The 18,246-nt window shown below is 34.9% G+C and overlaps 2 long non-coding RNA genes across 2 annotated transcripts; one reads left to right on the forward strand and one right to left on the reverse strand.

Annotated features, from left to right (window-relative positions):
- The first annotated feature begins 952 nt into the window (after positions 1–952).
- Positions 953–5,252, forward strand: LOC140151126 (uncharacterized). Its single transcript, XR_011858899.1, has 4 exons — positions 953–1,223; positions 1,784–1,856; positions 3,319–3,486; positions 4,367–5,252. It is a non-coding gene; the product is annotated as an uncharacterized lncRNA (long non-coding RNA).
- Positions 5,253–13,979: 8,727 nt separating this feature from the next.
- Positions 13,980–15,814, reverse strand: LOC140149885 (uncharacterized). Its single transcript, XR_011858763.1, has 2 exons — positions 15,672–15,814; positions 13,980–14,058 (listed from the first exon to the last, which is right to left on the reverse strand). It is a non-coding gene; the product is annotated as an uncharacterized lncRNA (long non-coding RNA).
- Positions 15,815–18,246: the final 2,432 nt, after the last annotated feature.

Here is an 18,246-nt window from a genome sequence, read left to right on the forward strand (position 1 = left end):
TGTGCAAAATTAAACAAATGACTGTATATTTAATGTAATTTACTGTTTATTTAAATATAAAAACATGCGTTTGAACGTTTTCTTACAGTTTCTTTTAAAAGTGCATTACTAACACTGTTAAAAATTGTTAGAATGTTAATTTACAGGTAAAAATACGGCTTATACTATATTTGAACAAATTTTACACAACATTATGGTAAACAACCGTAAATTTACAATTTCCCGTACCACAATTGAAGTTCAACGTTAATTTACATGAAAAATTAACAGTTTTTACCGTTTTCAAGACGCTAAAGTCATCAATTTAACGTTTTCCTGTCAATCTAAAGTTTAGTTTGTTTTTTAATGATACAATCTGCAAATTTTTTATAATTTAATTTTAATGTAATTTATTGTTTATTTACAAATAAAACATACGTTTAAACCGTTAAAATATTAGTATGAAGTTAATTTACAGGTAAAATATGACTTTCACCATTTTTTTTTAATTAACACCATCACTGTTAAAAATATCAAATTAAATCATAATATAAATGTGAATTGATCCTACCGCAGGTAAAAACACATAGGACCCTAATTGTTTTTCAACATTATACTTCACTTTTTAAGTGTTTTGAGATATATTTTCATAGTTTTATAGAAGCAAACTATTCCGTTATTTTACGGAACATTCCGGCAGCAGGGTTACGGAACATCCGTAAATTGCAATTTATTCATTCCGTAAAACTTATTCATTAAAAATACAGAATAAAACGAGGTTTCTTACGGAAAATATTCCTTAAAAATACAGAATATTCGTAATATTCCGTAGAGTTTTAACGGTAAATATTCCAAACAACTCGGAATCATTCCGTATTTTTACGGAATTAATGTTATTTTACAGAAAAAATATGGATGTTCTGGTAAATCCGTAAATTTACAGAAACAAACAAATAAAAATGTATTTTCTTTTTTGAAAACCCGTAAGTTCACAGGTCTCCTGTAATAATACTTTATAGACCGTTTTCCCTGGGTAATTATGCATAATTGATTGAACTGAGGATGCGCTGTTAGTATCAGAATACCGCATGCAGAGGAGCAGCCCCCGGGGAGTAGCCGTTGCGCGCTGTAATGAGACGTATATCGGCCGATAGGACTTGAAGAAAACGACCGTGGCATCGAAGTGTTTTACTTTGATAAGTTTGCTAGATCGCTTCTTTGCTGGTCAACTTTAACAGAGACAGGCAAGTAAACGCTAGTTGTTTTAGTTCACATGGTTTAAGTGCATGGTACGATCTAAATGCCCATGTACCGGTACCATAGATCAATGCTTATCTTTCTGTGGGTCATTTGGGTCAGTTTCTCAAACTTCAATTTCGGGTCAGTGTTTTCAGTTGCACAACTTGCAGGAGAATGTGGACCAGACAGTAGGCCTACTAGTGCTAGTAGGCCTAGTGGCAGTACAATAAACATGCCAATTGTTCGACCTACTTGTAGCATTTGTGGTAAACAGTCAAGCACTATTAAAAAGTATGTAAATCATTGTAGAAGTCACATCCATGACAGAAATTCAAGATTTCCTTGTTGTGTTCCCACATGTATAAGGACATGTTATACTTACAAAGGGCTAACGTCCCACATTGCACGAGAACACAATGACTACTTTTTTTCAGTGCTGTGAAGTGGCCACATTTCAGGGGAGAGATTATTTAAATGTTCGATATCAGATCATGTACACATTGATACCATTGCTACTTTGTAATTATGTTTTACTGAACTTGATTTTCTTTTATATTTCAAATAGACCTTGACAAGTACTTCAGCTTCTACCATTGAAACACTGGAGTTACCGGCAACACCTTGTCTTGTTGCCCATGGTAAGTTCTATTCATTGTGGCTTTATTGGCTATCGATTATCACTTACACTCTCAGAAAAAGGGGGTGCCAACTGAAACCTTTTTTGTCCAGTATATGGAACCCTGGCTATTGAACCCTCAAAAAAGGTTACAGAAAATTCAGGAACCCTTTAAGGTTCTATAGCTTGTTACATTAAGAACCAATAAAGGATAACAAAAAAGAATTAGTGGTTCCTTTTAGAACATTAAAGGGTGCCATATAGAGGACAAGTGAAGAACCCTTTTAGAACCCTTATTTCTGAGAGTAGTCTAAAAAATAAGCTCTAAAATCAATTTGCTTTCTACCTTTAAAAATTTGTAAAGACAATTGACTTAGCTCATTGAGAGGTTAAATTGACATTTTAATAATCTTTGAATTACATTTTTCTGGAAAGTACCTAAATTTTTGCACATTTGATTTTTATCCAGCAAAGAGCAAAAACCTGGTCATGAAACTTTGGGAATAAATGAATAAGCATAGAAATTCTCTTGCGGATTTTTGCAACAAACACTCATAATCCAGTCAGGAAACACTTAGGCCTAACTGACAAAAGCCAAGAAAGATCATTTTCTGAACTAAATATATAGCCTGACATGTCAGTATTGCTTTAGCTTAAAACATAGGCCTAGTAGCTAAAAGGAGGTTTAGAAGTTAAGTTTTATTCATTATCACCCAATATAAAGTTGGAGCCAATCTTGGTTGCTAATTGTGTCAGTTCATAAATTAATTCAATGTAATTTTGAGAGAGTAATCAAACTGCACAGATGCCAGTTCATCAGTTAAGGACATACTAGCCCTTCAAATGAGACAAACTTGTAATGTAAACATAATGTTGTCCAACCAAGTTACAGGTAGATCCAAAATATGTAATTTTGTCATAGTTTTAAATCAGTTTGTTTTAAATTTCTTCTACACTTGAAGGAAAATAGTCACAGATTTGAATTCCTCATCAAATTTTCTTTCAGAAAAAGTAGTACTTTTACTTGGAAACAATAATCGCTTTGGAATTTATTATTGTTTTCAATATGAAATCATGTGCTTGAATGCTTAAAGGGACAGTCAGAGATCTGCGGGTCAAGGTCAAACTTTTTTTCACACATACCTTTTTTTTTGCTTGTTGGGGAAGGTTAGCCTGAAAAGGAATCTTGCACAAACTATACAGTTTGTGAACGAGAGTCAAATCTTTATTTTCTGATGCGCGGGCATCAGAAATTCGCCATAGAAGCCTATGGAACAATGCAATGCACACAATATTGCATAACTTCTAAACGGAAGGTCAGACTTGGCTAAAAGTTTGGAATTAAAGTGATCTTTGGTATATCTACCTATACATAACATTAAAAGGGGATGTTGAATCTCTGTACAATCACTGACTGTCCCTTTAACTGGCATTCCTTTCATTGTGTGTATGCAATGCATTTTATCTTTCTTTACTTTAAATAGGAGATTCACCATTTGACACTAACAAGTTCTCACTGACAATAAATGGGAAGGTAGTCATTGATCTCATCACCAACCAGCTGTCAGCATTGGCCCTGTGGTTCTCTACATTCTACGTCTTTAACTTCGAGTACCCTGAGAATATCGAGCAACATTGGAATTTATTCAGAGGTAAGATTATATATAAGGATGTTTATTTCTCTGCTTCATTTGCTTTGAGGTGTTGTGTGATGTGTTTTTCATTATTAACATTTTGTACCGCCAACACATTATGGATTGGATGAACTGAGGGTGCAAGAAGCTATTTCACAATTTATTTGAAACTTTTGCAATAATTTTGAAACTTTTATAATAGATTTGAGGAGTTTTATGTAAAATGATCATAGGAATTCAAATAATGTGTCATTCATTACTGGTTTCATTGTACATGTACTATTGTAGCCCTTGTAGCTTTTTAATTATAATAACAATGATGAAAACTAAATAATGTGCATATTTTGATTGCTTCCAATGTCTGATGATATTTTTTTTTATAGTATTTAGTAATGCTGGAAACAAGTTAAAATATTCATTTTATTATTGGCAAATCTGCTGTATAGATTTCAACAACAGTTCAAATGGACAAATTGCTGTACCTGAATCCAACCTTAACATTAAACAGAAACACCTGAATCATGTGATCATCAATCAGTGTCAGTTGATGTGTATGGGCCTGTAACTAGTGGGAAAATCATAATTTGTAGAGTGGTTAGTCCACAGTAGGTCAAAAATGTTAAAATTATACAGTCCTTCAAAATAAACTAATATGAAAAATCCATGTAGTGCATAAGTTTCAACTTTTAAAAATACCTTTCGTTGTAATAATTTAGTGCAAAACCCTTTTGATATATGAATGAACCATATTCTTAGATGTTTGTGACTTATGTTAACAGCATTCAATGTCTATGAAAATCTTTTACATAGAATATTATTCAATAATAAAAACTACAAATTACAATGTATTGTCACTGATATTGAATGAACTGATATGAATGTATGAATTTGATTTCAGGTGCTTCCTTGGCATCAACCCTAGTCAAGGGTCCAAGAGAAGTAAAAAGAAAGGCAAGAAGACAGCCGTTCATCCACAAGTCCTCCAACTATGTAACAAACTGAAAGACTTTGAAAGTGATTGGCTATAGACTTTGAAATTGAACGGATAAAGGAAGCTATATCTTATCATCTAAATCATCAGATGTCGAATTGATGTTTACTGTTCTGAATTATGTATTCTGTTCAGAGTAGGTTGTTGCATATATCTATATCAACAATTGAGAAATGTGACTGGTTACTAGAGCTATGATTGGGTTCAAACTTCGGCAATCGTGAAACAAAAGTGCTGGTTCAATATTGCGCCACTGTTTATTGTGTAATACACGAACAATACGTGGTCGAACCAGTTGCAACACACCAGTTGCCCAAGTAGCCAATCATAGTGAGACTCACAAATAAGGGAGCTAAAAGTATTACAAATGAACTGATAGTTCACCAGTGAGAGACATGGGCTACTCTATGGCAAAACTGAAGACAGATTGATAATTCCACTCAAAACTAATTGAAAAGTGATCAATGCTTTTTGTCTAGCATTACTGTGATTAGTTCTACAGTACCGTACCATTAATCATGTTAATTGTACAGACTAGTGACCAGGAGATTCTGGGTTCAAATCATACCACCAGCACATTGCTTACTTATGGAGTGAGTTTGGGTTGGGACTTGGCCTCTGTCATCAAGTATTTATTCTAGTCTTTGTAATCTGTTTAAGTCATGGAGTATTATGAAGATACCAAGGAGTATTCAATGAACAAATTCCAAGAGTGGAATTCACAGTGCAGGCCTATACACGATTTTCTATGTTTGAGTTTATATTTTTGGCCTCACAAAAGTTTGTGAAAGTTTTAAGGGGAGCCGACCCTTCGTGCACCTAGCGGTACTACTCTAGGCTGTATTGTGAAGAATTGGGAAAGGCTAGAAAATGAAAGTTGCTATGAATATAGCTAAGGTGTTTGCCATCCTTCCTATGTAGTTTGATTTTGTTTAGCTTTTATTGATTTTTCGATATAGTGTCAAATGTTCAAAACTTTTGTTTTTCGAACATTTTACACTCTCGAAGAAAATTTGTAAAAGCTAAACAAAATCAAACTTCATAGACATGATGATGGTAATCTTGGCTATAGTCATGGTAACTTTGGTTTTGTAGCCCTTCCCAATTCTTCAGAATATAGTCAGGAATACTGTTAGTAATTAGGTGCATGAAAAAAAAAAACGCCAAGGGTCAGCTCCTCCTTAAGTTGATGAAAATATAAAAGATATCATTAAAAAGATACCAAGGAGTATTCAATGTACAAATTCCAAGAAGGGAATTCACAGTGCAGGCCTATACATGATTTTCTATGTTTGAGTTTATATTTTTGGCCTCACAAATTATATGAATTTAGTGTAAAGTTGATAAAAATATCAAAAATAGCATTAAGAAGATACCAAGAAGTATTCAATGAACAAATTCCAAGAGGGGAATTCACCGTGCAGGCTTATATGGTCGAATCCAACCAAAAGTGTCCACGGGCCAAAAATAAAAGTCCGAAATAAAAATGTCTCCACAATTTTTTCCTTTTGCCCATTGATTGATGACTTATTGGCCTTATAGGAACCAAAAGTGCCATTACTAATCTTGAAAAATAAATCCAGGACGTGTGATAGTAAATGTGATATCAAAACCCAATGTTACCTACGAATACCACTAGGATGCTTTCACTATCGCAATACTAATCAACCTAAAACAAATGTAATATTCCCACTAACGCTTCTTCCGTCTAATGTAAACCACAGGGTGTCAGGACAATGCTAGCTCAATCAGAAAATATTTGTTTTTATTTTTATAACGCGATCAATATGATCTTAGTCAATTTATGCTAGTTTATTTTTGAAAATGAAGTTTAGGTCAGTTTCTGTATTTTATTTATCAAATGAGTATGAATCAATTTACACATTGTATAAGAACGAGTATGATATATGTGTTCAAGAATATTAGGAATTATACGCATACACCTAACGCTTTATACAATGAAAAGGTGAAGAAACCCGGTATTCGTGAGGTAACGTGAGCGATTTAACAATATCTATATTGAGTTTATAGGTTTAAATTTTGCTATTATGGTAATGAATTAATAAAATGGTAGTTTTAGATCTCTTTCAGATGGTACGTCCAAATGAATAAATGCTATTACCTTAGATCAAAAAATTTTGATGCTTTTAGCAAGATTTTGACCACTTCATTTTGATATACAAGTAGTTAATCAGCAATTTTACATAATAAATAATTGTTGAATGAATCCGTATATATAGGTAATAATAGTGTCCTGGGGTACCGCTTAAAGTTTTTGACAATTAATTTCTATTGGTAGGGACACTTCATTACACATGTCATGTATTATGCTGTATTCGTAAGTAACATTTCAGTATTTGTAGGTAAGAATTAGACTTTTGGTGGATATCGCAATCAAAAATTCATTTTATAAAGCACTTTGAATGTATTATTTTCTTTATGTGCGTTTATTGATACTTTAGACCCTATCATGTATTAATAATGTCGGTTCACAGCGGTTGAAAGAGGATTGAAGTAAGAAACAAAGGCACTAAAGTGACTTTAATTTGCTTAATTGCACACAAATCGATTAAAACCGTTATTGCAGACTTGTGAAGTCCATCTTGGAGTCAGTTACGTCTTGTGGCCTTTCGTTTGAGGGCAACTACAATTAGCTTTATACCAGGGTCCATCAATGTGTTGTCTAGATCATGAGACAATGAGAACAGTCGTTTTTTCCATGGTATTCGTAGGTAACCTTAGCGAAAACGTCAAAAGTTACCTTCGAATAAATCAATTTGGACACAAATTACTCAGAAACCAGAAGGTCGGTAAACATTTAAAATGAAGCACACATGACAGTTGACAAATCCAAGTATTTATCCCTTCTAATCTTCTTTGAATCTGATTTTTCTTTCAAATGAGCAGACCGTCGTCTATTTCAGTACATATTTTTCACCAATTAAGCCGTATTCAGTTTTGCATGGTGGGCATGTATGTGAATTCGCAACTTTCATTGACATATGATTTGACAGCAAACATACAGGCCTTCGTTATGTACCAATATGGGCATTGGCATGAATGGCGGTGTTTCACAATACTGTCATGATGTCAAAGTGTATTTGTAGGTAACATTCGGTTACCGAAATTTACCTACGAATACTTGCTTTTATTGTTGACATCTCAGAAATATTTAAACGCAGGTTATTGAAACTTGGTAGAAATAAAGAGTGTATTACCCTGCACCTATTGCTTAACTATTGTTTACTATTCTCTCACTTTGTGGAAATGGCACAGCTTTTAACATGTATTCGGAGGTAATGCATATTTTTACCAAACCTACCTTTGTGCCATTTAGAATTTCTGGCAGCTAAACACAATAATAAAGATGTCCGAATGCAATGCATTTCAGTATTGGACATATCAAAGCTTGTATCAATTATGCATTTATTAGTGATTTCCATTTTTAAAGATATATCTAGTGCTATGAAAAATTGTATTCGTAGGTAATGTAAAAAAATACCACTCAAAAAATTATCACAAAAAATTCATAATTATGTACAAATATGTGAAAAATTGAACAGGCAATCTTTGAATACACACCTTTCAGGAAATCAATTTAGATTCAATCCAATGACTTCTTTTCATAACTGATTTAGATGTTTTTAAAAATACTTTAAGAAATATTTTGAAAAAATGGGTAAAAATAGCATGTTTTGGGGTCTCTGTGTCTAAGTTTTTCACAGAAGGGGTCTTATTATATATGGCGCTGAAGCGTATGATCAAGCGAATAAACACAATACAAAAACGAATGCCAATTGATTAATACTTTTAAGTTATGGCCCTGAACATGCCGTGTACACTTTTCGTTGGATTCGACCATATACATGATTCTCTATGTTTGAGTTTATATTTTTGCCTCACAAATTTTGTGAAAGTGTAAAGTTGATAAAAATATCAAAAATAACATTAAGAGGATATCAAGAAGTATTCAATGAACAAATTCCAAGAAGGGAATTCACAGTGCAGGCCTAGGCCTATACATGATTTTCTATGTTTGAGTTTATATTTTTGGCCTCACAAATTATGTGAAAGTGTAAAGTTGATAAAAATATCAAAAATAACATTAAGAAGATATCAAGAAGTATTCAATGAACAAATTCCAAGAAGGGAATTCACAGTGCAGGCCTAGGCCTATACATGATTTTCTCTGTTTGAGTTTATATTTTGGCCTCACAAATTTTGTGAAAGTGTAAAGTTGATATGCCATTAAGAAGATATCAAGAAGTATTCAATGAACAAATTCCAAGAAGGGAATTCACAGTGCAGGCCTAGGCCTATACATGATTTTCTATGTTTGAGTTTATATTTTTGGCCTCACAAATTATGTGAAAGTGTAAAGTTGATAAAAATATCAAAAATAACATTAAGAAGATATCAAGAAGTATTCAATGAACAAATTCCAAGAAGGGAATTCACAGTGCAGGCCTCCCAGTGGGCACACCCGACGTTGAAATCACGTTGAAATCAGGTTGACGTTTCGACGTTGAAATCACGTTGTATTTGCAAATCGACCCTAACCTGATTTCAACCCGATTTCAACGTTGATTCAACGTCGAAATTTCAACCTAATTTCAACCTGAATCCCACGTTGTATTGACGTCGAAATTTCAACCTAATTTCAACCTGAATTCAATCCGATTTTAACCTGATATTTATTTAAATAATTATAATTATTATAGGCCTATAGTAATATATTTATCGCACTTACCGTGTAGAACCTCACCGCTGTGGTCCGTCTGGGAGAATATTATCATGAATTCATGATTATAGGCTAGGCCTGGTATCGCCCCTGGGTAACTGGTATCGCCGTCCGTTGTCGGTGCAGAGGGCGGTGCAGTCGGCACACATACGCGCATGCAACCGGGTGTGGAGTCGTGGTGAGCCGCGCGCAGTGGTCACGCCGTCGTTGTCGGTGCAGAGGGGCCACGGTACAGTCGGCATCCATACGCGGGATGCAACCGGGTGTGGAGTCGTGGTGAGCTGCGAAGTGGTCACGCCTCGTTGTCGGTGCAGAGGGCTGGTGCAGTCGGCATCCATACGCGGAGTCAACCGGGTATGGAGTCGGATGTTTTGATCAAAATCACATTTTTGACCAAAAATCACACTTTTCACCAAAATCACATTTTTGACCAAAATCACATTTTGACAAAAATCACATTTTGACCAAAAATCACATTTTTGACCGAAAATCACATTTTGGACCAAAATCACATTTTTGACCAAAAATCACTTTTTGACCAAAAATTACATTTTGACTAAAATTAAATTTTTGACCAAGATTCACATTTTGACCATAAATCACATTTTGACCCCTGACCAAAATAACATATTTTGAAATAAAAACACATTTTTGACCAAAAATCACATTTATGACCAAAAATCACATTATTACCTAAAACACATTTTGTCAAAAATCCAAAAATCACATTTTTGTTTCAAGATGGCCACCACTTAGTAAACATGCAACTTTTTGGAATCTTCTTGGTATCCGATTTTGCTAATTTCTCACCTTTTCATATCAGTTTATCGTAATAGCCTCAATTTGATGATTTGACCTATTTTTACCCTTCAAATCCTAAATAGCTTTCCATAGATTTTAGGTGCAAAGTAAGCGTCGCGTTTTAGGCCATAAGTCGAGTTACCTTGAACTTTGACATGTATATATCATCATCATATCAATTTTTCAACGTCGTAGTAGAGCCTTCAAGTTGAGTTGCCAAGCAAACACAAAACGTTTTACAGATAACGTGTTATTGTCGGTTTATATAAAGGTATAAAACGTTTTAATAACGTTCTAAAAACACTTTTGAAAAATAGATGCACGATTTTAACATAATGTTATTAAAGAGTTGACAAAGCATTTTGTTTACCTTTATAATCGCGAGTAATACAGCAATAAAGACTAAACAATTCTGGTTTATTTTTTTTTTTTTTTCCTCCATTTTTAAAATGTCCGCTGCCTTAACAACTGCCTGAAAACAACAACAACAAACACATGTACATATACAGGACACCTCTTTCACCTATTATTGGTATAAAATCAACCAGAAATATTATAGTGCTCTAGCTGTAGAACAATTATTTTGGATATGAGGTAATCCATTATTTTTTCAAGATGGTATAGCCAATTTCATAGTGGCTGCCGCCTTTATTTTTAGCTGGAAAACGAACAAAAAAACTGAATATTTATGTTCTAAAGATACAAAACAATTTTTGAATAATTAAAAATATGAGAAAAAAAAAAAAAAAATTGGGATATTTTAAGGTCCTTATTCAAAAAAATTCTGTCTTTAGAACATAGATATGCGATTTCAATAGATTTTGAAATTCAGTGTAAGTTGTTATGATTTCATATTATAAAACATATTATCATACACATCGCAAATCCAAAATAAAATCAGCTCCGTCCTTTTGATTTTCAAGTTACTTTACATGTGTCATACTTTGATACATCCTAAACACTTATACCCGTCTTCAACACTCTAAATGCTAACGTTTAGCTATTAAAGCGACATGTTTAGATAAGTAACAACATCATAGGACTTCTTCTGATGACGATGTGTGTCACACATCGACAATTCAAGGTTACTTGGATATTTGTGCTGAAAGTCAGTTTAAACTTTTAGAAATTAGATATGTAAGCTTTTTATTTGTGATGTTTAGGAGTTGGTGTTGCCAAAAATACCAATCGTTTAGTGAAAATGTGGAAAACAATATTTTCTTTTATTCCTAAGCACTTTAATGAGTCTCCGGCAATCATAATATCATGCCTTATAAATGTTAGAAGATAATAATCAAGCCCGAATCACATGGTCGCCATGAGTTTGTTTTAGATAAAACAACGTGATTCGTGCTTGATAATTATTTTTCTTACATAGGGCATATTGTTGTGATAGGCGGAGCCTTCCTTTAAAAAGTGTGTATTTGTTTAAAAAGTGTTACCAGCTGGACATTTAGAACCTAAACACATTAGATTTGTGATGGTTCTCAAAAGAACTCGTTAATTTTCAAGAAGTATTTTATGTTAAAGTGTGAGGGTTATCCATAGGCCTATGTACTAGGAGGACACTTTAGAACTTGACCCTTTTAGCTCCTTTTGGAACCTTTAAGAATGTACTGGATGCAACGTGCCCATTATACTTAACTAGATTTAGCGGTTCTCGGTCGGGCGCTTCTCGTGATAGGCCTATTTCTAATTACCCAAACCCGTTACCCATATACCTGCCCTGACTTTTTAAACTACTATGAAATGCATCTCTCAATGATCAAGACCCAACTTTACACAACTTAATCAACTCTGTTTGTTTTTATAGGTGTGATGCTTACTTCGGTAGTTCGGTAGGCCTACCCATAATCTGGAAACCCATCATTCGCCTCTTCCAAGCCCTGCCCTGTTACCACATTTAGAGAAACCGAAATTAGTATCTGGACGTGGATATACCCAGCAAACACAAAAACGTTTTAAAAATGTTTTAAATAAGTTATATTTTGGCTTTTGGTTTAAGTGAAAACGTTTTAATAACATTAAAATGTCGGGTTATATAAAGGTCATGATAACGCGTTTAAAACGTTTTGTATGAAAACACACTACAACAATATTTTTGTCAATACTTAAATAACATTATGTTAAAATATTTGAACCCAGCAAACACAGAAATGTTCTTGTTGAAAAAAACCCACATTTTAATAACATTTAAATGTCGGGTTACATGAAGGTCATGAAAACGTTTGAAAACGTTATTGCAAATATTTTGGGGAAAAATTTTTCCCAAAATAAGATTCTGTTTAGAATGTTTTGTATCAAGTTTTCAAGAATGTTTTTGGAATGTTATCAAAACGTTTTTATACCCTTTATATAACCCGACATTTAGGCCCTACACGTTTTCTGTAAAACATTTTTGTTTGCTGAGCAGCAGATTATCAAATTTTTTTAAGGTTATGAAACCGTTTTATACTCTTAATATTCCTTTTATATAACCCGACATTTAAACGTTTTCTGACAACCTTTTTGCGAATGTCGAAAACGTTTTGTGTTTGCTGGGTAGGGCGTTACTAAAGTAATGAAATCAATCGCGAGAAACATGAACGCAAAAACGGTTCATATGCCTTCCGGAAATAGTCATGTTCTGCTGAAATAGGCCTATAATTATTGGTCCGATGAGATGCACGTGTTTGGTGTGTGCACGTGTTCGGTATTGAAATATGTGTTGAAAATAAGGCCTATAATTATTGGTCCGATGAGATGCACCTGTTAGTCACACTGCTTTTCCGATGCGCGTACTGTACTCCGCGCACACTCCGTTGATACTCCGCGATAAGCGCACATAGAACATGGGATAGCGCATTTGAAACGCGATAGTGCATCGCGTGAATGCGAACCGCGCTGACGCGAACGCGATAGCGAGCGGACAGAGGGACGGACGGAAGGACGGACGGACACGCCGTAATTAGTATTAAGATGAAGTAAAAATCCTGAGTAAAAATGTTAAGTTTTTCTTCTTTTCACGTTACAACTAACTTAAAACTTCTGATACCATGTAAGGTATCTTTAACATAATTATGGTTTCTAAGTCCTGACTTTTGATACACTAACATATAACTAAACTGGAAATTGTTGATAGATTATATAACTGAATACTTCTATTTTTCTCATGGAAGAACTTCACAGAACTTTCTTAGACTGATATACAGATAGTGTGATCAATAGCTTTGGAATTGTTCTGCGTTGCTTCTTCTTCTACTTTGATACTCCTCAACGCTACATTTGTAACCAGACGAGGAGAACTCTGGAACCTAGAGTTAATGAGTGTATTTTTGAAGTACAGTCAACAGTACCGGGGTGATCCCCTGCAATCCACCCTTCAATGTATTTAAAGGATCCTTGTGCTCAGTTTTAGCTGAAGGAGATAAGCATCAAAAACGTCAACCCTACCAGTAGGCTTCTTTCGCATTGATGTCATCAATACCAATATTACTTGAAGAAAATCTAGACCAGAATCTGTATTTGCTTGCTTAGTTGTTCAACTTGTTTCTTTCTATGTCAAGACACATATCAAGGCAATAACAGCTGTTATCATGAAGCTGATGGGTTTGCACATTTTTGACCAAAACACTTTTTGAAGTTGGTCCGTTTCACAGTTCCTGGAATGTGAGGCGTGAGTACATTCCATCTGCGGGCTATATGGAATGAATGATGACTAACAACTTGAGTTAGATCTGATGTACGTGGCAGCAACTGCTTTACGATGGACCCAAAGGCAGAATTTGAAGGAGGGTCGATCTGTGATGTGGATGACCCGCCTCTGGACTGTATCTAGCTTTATTCAGTGTCGGAGTTATTCCATGTCATGCCGTGTCAGTTTACTCCATCTTTGATTTGACCATGCTCTTGTATTAAAATTATGGCTCTCTCAATTGGCCAGTTCATCCAAAATCTTTGGCTGCATCTAAACTTTTTTTTTTGATGCTTTACACATTGTACATTGTCATGGACTATAGTCTATTGCATGGCCAATCTTGTTTTGATTCCATTGTCACGTGGCACAACAACACGTCAGCTGTAACGACAAAAATAACAATTTCGGGATTATCATTTGAAAATACATTTCCATAATTTACACATACAGAAACATTATATTTGACATAGACATGCAGTACGATTAATATGCTTAGCCTTAATGTAAGATAGTTACTCCTGACTGTTTAGGGTCATTCTGCTGAACAATTCTTAGGGCCATTATTCAGAAAAAAAGAGGGAAATTGTAAAGTATTTTTGCTCTAGTTTCTTTACATGTTTAAACTAGAGCGATTACCGTACCATAGCTGAACAATGGGGCTTTGGCAGTATATTGTGGTACATGTATATATCAACCCTTTATGACCCCTTAATGACCTTAAATGAATTTTAAAATATTTTAAACATGTTTAGAATGCATTTGCATTTAAATATCAGCTCAATTGGAGCATTTTTGAAAACATGACCTTTGTCCCCCTTTATGACCTTAAATGAATATTAAATTATTTTAAACATGTTTAGAATGTCAGAATGATCATTGCATTTAAATTTCAGCTCAATTGGAGCATTTTCGGTTCAAATGACCTTTTTGACCCCTGTGACTCCTTTATGACCTCTGATGTTAGGAAATATTTTTATTATATTCTTTACTCCTTCCTCTTTCATTTGACATCACTGGGGGTTCATGATTTGATTCATACCTTCGTGGCATTTAAAGTTATGTCCATTTCAGACCAAAAGGTTAGTTAGTAACCGAGTAACATACACTGTTATAGGCTGATACCATTTCATGGTTCAGCAAAAAGCAAAAACAAAAACTGAGTTCGCTGAGCTGATTTAGGCTTTATACATTGAATGGTAAGACAGACTAATCGAAGAAAAATTCCAAACGTCTTTAGTTTCGAACCGGGTGCAAGAAAGAAAGAAAAAGAACTGACCAAAACACTAGTACAATGACCTAGCACATGAGCATGACTAGACCTGTAGTCTAGGGGTTCACCTATGCTCCCAGCAGTACAATCCAAGCTAGACGTTGCTGCACGATATGACTAGTCTAGGGCTAGGCCTAGGGCCTAAGTTTGTTAATTATAAAATAAACATTTGCCACCCCCCCCTTAAATGCCAAAGCAAAGGCCCAAAAAGTCATCTTTTTTAACCCCAAAAGTCCCCCTTTTTAACCACAAAAATCTCCCCTTTTAACCCCTGAAGTCCCATTTATGAAGCGCATGCTTTCTTGGTCCAAAAAAGTCCAAATCCGCCCAGACCAAAAAGGTAAAAAAAAAAAAAAAAAAAAAAGGTCCACTTTTTCAAAATCAGCACCCCCCCCCCCAAATAAATCCAGACTACGGGCCTGATTTCCCCCAGCAAATATTCCAAACTGGCATGACTGGGTCTTCTACAAAGTACAAGTCATGTCACAAGCATGTCAACTTCAAAGGCTAGCACTGTTTCGTGTTTCTCGAATGGTGCATTCATGATTGTATATACAGCATGCATGTCATGTGCAACAGGCATGTAATTTTTAAACTGCTCAGTAAGCTTAACTATTTTAACATATCCTGATGATACAAAATGGAAAACCAAGTTGAAATATACATCCAGCAATGTGTCCAAAAGTCAAGTAGACCTTTAAAGAAAATTTAAATGTTTACTAACCTGTTTTATTTGCAAATTTAGGCCTCAAGTTTATGTACGTCATACGTACGCGTGCAACTCCTTTTGCTTGCTGCTGTACATTGGGCAATATCCACTCTGGAAAAGTGTTGGGCGAAAACGAAAGCGATATCGCACTACTACAATTTTAATCCAAAATATAATTTTCGAATGTCCAAACATTTATGGTGGATCTAGGATTAAAAACCTGTTTTTTTAAGGTCAAAATGCGAATATCCAAAAATTTGAAATTGTTTTTCAACATGTTTCAGATATAGGCCTAGGCCGACTAGCCCTGAGACAAGATGATCCAGATCCAGATCCTACATCAAGTTCAAACAAACGGACACATTCAAGGCATTTGTCATTGGCTGATGCGCCATCCCGCTCGCGGCAGTGGCATAAGTTTTGCACTCGCGTGTGCGTAGGCCTACTCACAAACACTTGTGCACGCGCGTAGGCCTACGTACCTACAATAATTTGCAAATGCGCGTGCGTAGGCCTACCTGTAAACACTTGTGAACGCGAGAGTGTACTTGCAAACACTTGCGAATTCGCATGCGTACCCGTAATAACTTTCGCGTACCCATAAAAACTTGCGAACTCGCATGCGTACCCGTAATAACTTTCGCGTACACAGCTAACTTCTACCAGTACTGGGCCAGTAATAAGCCGCTTTATCGCTCGCCCAGTACTAGCACCAGTACTGGGCTAGAATAAGTCAGCGCTAGCACTGGGCAAGACAAAGTCGGCTAGTACTGGGCAACTACTAGCGCGCTACGTATATGGCTCGCAATTGTGCCGGATCAGTGCCAAGTGCTAGCCGACTTTGACTGGCCCAGTAATTATTTCACCAGATCTGGCCAAGTACTTGTGGGTGACGCGCTCATACTAGCGAAACAGTTCCCAATCAATTATGTTTTGAGTTTTTCACCCGTTTCACCATGTTCACGCGTCTGGTTTTGAAGCCAGTTTTTAGGCTTTTAAATAATATTAGAACTTCGGCACTTCCTCGTTGTGGATATGAATTATAGGCCCCGATGCTGAGCCTTCGTATAATATAAATGGCAACTTTTTTAAAGCAATTTATATTAAAACAAGCCTGGCTTTGCCAAGCCTCATGCATACGCATAGGCATAGCAAATGCACGAATACCAGCCCTACGTCTACAAGACTACATGTCTCAACTTGTACTGTATAAATTATGTAACACCCTATTTTTGAAAGTTTGAGTAGGCCTAAATATTAGGAATCAGTACAATGAGAGTTGTAAATTGTAACGGCCTTCAAAAATGATACGGTAGGCCTACATGCCTTGTGTGTAGCCGAAATGCAATTTATTTGGATCAGCTTAGGCCTAGGCCTATTAGTTTAACGGTTTCGATCAGTATTCTTTCTCAGTGAAAAAGCAAGTGCAAGGCAATTTTAGAGCTAGGCCATAGGCCTATTTGTAAATTAAAAATCCATTTTAGGCTAGGCCATATTTTAAAGGTGTGAATCGGAAATTTCACTATCTCTTTTTTGTCAATGTTAAGCCTTTTTCTAGAACTAAAGTCTTTATAATTTTTTTTTTACAAAAACGGTTTTAGACTGATGAGGTTCCGACAAAAAATAATTTTGACTAAAAGTCGTTTTTTAATTGAAAAGGTTGCTTTTTTCTAAAAATACGTAAAAGTAGGCCTAACCTTTTTTTCTAAAATGCCATCTTTTTTTCATCTAAGTCGTTTTTGTTTAGCCCCTGTGTTTAGCGGGGTTTCGGACTGACATGGTTTCGGACTTTTGGGGTTCTGCCGAAAAGGAATTAAGTCTTGCTTTTTTGTTTTCTGAAATGACATCTTTAAAAAAGTCGCCTTTTTCTGAAATGTCTTTAAAAAAAATGCCTTTTCCCTGAAATAACGTCTTTAAAAAGTCGCATTTTATAAGAATATCTTTGAACAAATCACTTTTTTTCTGATATGACGTCTTTTTACTAAAGTCTCCTTTTTTCTGAAATGACGTCTTTTTAAAAAAAGTCGCCTTTTTCTGAAATGACGTCTTTTTTAAAAAGTTTCTTCTTTTCTGAAATGACATCTTTTTTAAAAAGTCGCCTTTTCCCTAAAATGACATCTTTAAAAAGTGACATTTTTCTGAAATGGCGTCTTTATAAAAAGTCGCCTTTCTGAAATGTCTGCTTTCTTTCCTGACATGACGTCTTTAAAAAAAGTCAAATTTTTTCTGAAATGACGTCTTTTTAAAAAAGTCGCTTTTTTCTGATATGACGTCAAAAATCGGAAATGACGTCTTTAAAAAAGCCTCTTTTCTGAAATGAGGTCTTTTTAAAAAGTCACCTTTTTCTGAAATGACGTCTTTAAAAAGTTGTTTTTTTCCTGAAATGACGTCTTTAAAAAGTCATTTTTTTCTGAAATGTCTTTTAAAAAGTCGCATTTTTTCGAAATGTCTTTTTTTTTAAACAGCCGCCTTTTTCTGAAATGTCTTTTAAAAAGTTACCTTTTTCTGAAATGACATCTTTTAAAATAAAAAGTAGCCTTTTTTTCAAATGACATCTTTTAAAATAAAAGTAGCCTCACATCTTTTTTCT

This window comes from Amphiura filiformis, chromosome 4 (genome assembly GCF_039555335.1).
Source record: "Amphiura filiformis chromosome 4, Afil_fr2py, whole genome shotgun sequence".
Lineage (NCBI taxonomy): Eukaryota > Metazoa > Echinodermata > Ophiuroidea > Amphilepidida > Amphiuridae > Amphiura > Amphiura filiformis.